Consider the following 3,350-nt stretch of genomic DNA (forward strand, 5'->3'; position numbering starts at 1 on the left):
GCGTCCCAAACCGATGACGTACTTTCGGGACTCCCGCTGCATCATGGGGGCTGTAGTTCGGCCGGGGGCCGGTCCGGGCTGGGGTGGGCGGGACCACGAGCTGTCAAGGGAAAAAGAAACCAAGGGCGTAGGTTAGAGGTTCCCGCTCTTCTCTTTCGTTTGTTGCCCTAGAGCCCGACCCCAAGAGCCAGAGCTTGTCTGCTCTGCAATCCACGCTTGCGTTTGGTAATTGTAGAGAAGAGCTCTCAAGAGAAATTCAGGAAGCACGCCTGAGCCTGCCGCCCTTCAACTGACTTTGAGGAAGTAAGAATAGCAACAGTCACTGAGCAGGGTACCCAGGGTTTATCGTTCTAACCTTCACAGCAGCCCCAGCTGGCTCAGAGGGGAGATTACCCCAGCTCACATATGGCAGCTTACTAGGCCTCATTATGTGCCAGGCATTGGGACACAGCAGTAAACAGGCTCCTGGTGGCCTCAGCGACGGCAGAGAAGGCTCCAAGGCTGTGCTCTCCAGTATGGTAGCCCCTACCCATGTGCCACAAGCAAGCCCCTGAAATGTGGCCAGTGCAAACTGAGATGTGTAAGACTCAGTAGGAAAAGGAATGTCAACGATCTCATATTTTTATGTTGTGTGTAATGATATAATATTTTTGGATAAATTGGGTTAAATGATATATATGACTAAAATGAAGTTCACCTGTTCCCTTCTACTCTTTAAAACGGGGCTACTAAAAAATCTAAAATTACACAACTGGCTCACTGTGATATTGTGGTTTATAATAATAACTATTTATTTGGTCTTCATTCACTGTTCCTGCCACAGAGCTCCTAAATACCTGGTAATTACCTATATAAGAGCCACAGGGGCATCATTTGTTATATTTAGTTTTGTCCTCTGTTTCTGAAATACCTTCAGAGCTATTCAGATAAAGGTGAAATGACTGTCTTTTATGAATCATACCTTTCAGCCACAGCTGAATTTATGTTAATGAGACAACTTTTGGAATGCTCCTAAGGATGGGGGCTGGTTGCCAGGGAAACCCAATCACTTGATTAGAGAGGTTGAAACTTCCAGCCCTACCACCCTGCTCCACCTCCTGAGAGAGGAGTTGGAGATTGACTTGATTATTAATGGTCAATGATTTAATCAACTGTGTCTATATTCCCAGTAAAAGAAAAATTCTCGTCACAGAAAGAATTCAGATACAGGGAGGTTAAAGAAAAGCAAGAATTTATTTAAGCAAAAGTACGCTCTCAAGAAGGAAATGGCAACCCGCTCCAGTATTCTTGCCTGGGGAATCCCATGGACAGAGGAACCTGGTGGGCTACAGTCCATGGGGTCGCAAAGAGTTGGACATGACTGAGTGACTATGGCTCATCAATCACGCTCTCAAAGGGAGAGTAGACACAGGCAAGTAGCTTCCCTGAGTTTTCTTAGCAAGCCAGTTATGTGGTACATACAAATGAAAGGGTGGAATATTCATTTGGAACTGCAGGCTTGGGGGTCATATTCCCTGATTTTCACCCCAGCTTCACTTTCCAGAGGGGAGGAGGGATTTTTGTCCTCACTTAGCCTTGATTGAAAGTGTTGTGGCATCAGTATGTAATGGGTACTTCTTGTCTGCAAGGCTGATTTTATTCTAATGAGAACATAATGAGCAACAGGTTAGGTTTAGACACCAGAGATTCCCGCCTTTTCTCACCTTTCTTTGTCTGCCTCCAGTGCACTTATCACCCCAAAATGTGTGGTTTCCTATCAGTGTGGAGGTTCCTGCTTTTCTTTGTCTGACCATTACAGATGTGTTGTTTCCTGCCATCTGGCTCGCACTTTCTCTGCTGATATCTAGCTACCTGCATGCTTTAATACCTACATAATGAGGTCTTCATAAAAAGCCCTGAACTACAGTCTAGAGAGCTTCCAGGTTAGTGAACACATGGAGCTGCTGGGAGGTGGGTGCACCCAGAAATAGCATGGAAACTCATCACTCCTTCCCACATACCTTGTCCTATGTGTCTTTCATCCAACTGTCCTTTTTATTAAATTTTTTATTCATTTATTTAATTTTGGCTGTGCTGGGTCTTTGTTGCTGCACAGGCTTTTTCTCTAGTTGCAGCAAGTGGGAGCTACTCTCTAGTTGCAGCATGCAGACTTCTCATTGTGGTGGCTTCTCTTGTGGCAGAGCACAGGTTCTAGGCATGAGGACTTCAGTACTTGCAGCTCTTGGGTTCTAGAGAATGGCCTCAGTAGTTGTGGCACACAGGCTTAGTTGCTCTGCAGCATGTGGAATCTTCCTGGACTAGGGATCGAACCTGTGTCCCATGCACTGGCAGGCAGATTCTTATCCACTGTGACACCAGGAAAGTCCTGTGCTATGCTGCGCTCTGTCACTTTAGTCGTATCCAACTCTTTGCGACCCCATGGACGCTGGGCTCCTCTGTCCATGGGATTCTCCAGGCAAAATACTAGAGTGGATTGCCATGTCCTTACCCAGGGGATCTTCCCGACCCAGGGATCAAACCTGCATCTCTTGTGTCTTCTGCATTGCAGGCAGATTTTTTACCCACTGAGCCATTTGGGAAACCCATGGAAAGTCCTAGCTGTTCTTAAGTGATATCCTTTTATAATAAACCAGTAATCTAGTAGGTAAACTATTTTCCTGAATTCTGTGAGCCAATGTAGTAAATTTAGTCATACTTGAGAGGGGAGGGATCATGGGAATCTAGTTTATAAATGGTTAGTCAGAAGCACAAGTGACAACTTGGACTTGCTATTGGCATTTGAAGTGGGGACAGTCTGGTGGGACTGAGCCCTTAGTCTATGGGATCTGATGCTTTGTTGTTGTTCAGCCATTCAGTCATGTCTGACTCTTTCGACCCCATGGACGGCAGCACACCAGGCTTCCCTGTCCTTCACCATCTCCTGGAGCTTGCTCAAACTCATATCCATTGGGTCGGTGATGCCGTCCAACCATCTTGTTCTCTGTTGTCCCTTTCTCTTCCTGCCTTCAATCTTTCCCAGCATCAGGGTCTTTTCTAATGAGTTGTTTCTTTGCAGCAGGTGGCCTAAGATTGGAGCTTCAGCCTCAGCATCAGTCCTTCCAGTGAATATTCAGGGTTGATTTCCTTTAGGATTGACTGGTTTGATCTCTTTACAGCCCAAGGAACTCAAGAGTCTTCTCTAAGACCATAGTTCAAAAGCATCAATTCTTCAGCACTCAGCCTTCTTTATAGTGCCAAAATTGAGTTAAATTTGTAGGACACCCTTTCTGTGTCTACTCAGAATTGGAGGATTGCTTGGTGTGGGGAAAACCCAGACACATTTGGTGACCAGAAGTGTCATAAGTGGAGTA

The sequence above is a fragment of the Bison bison genome, unplaced genomic scaffold, assembly GCF_000754665.1.
Source record: "Bison bison bison isolate TAMUID 2011002044 unplaced genomic scaffold, Bison_UMD1.0 scf7180017864289, whole genome shotgun sequence".
Lineage (NCBI taxonomy): Eukaryota > Metazoa > Chordata > Mammalia > Artiodactyla > Bovidae > Bison > Bison bison.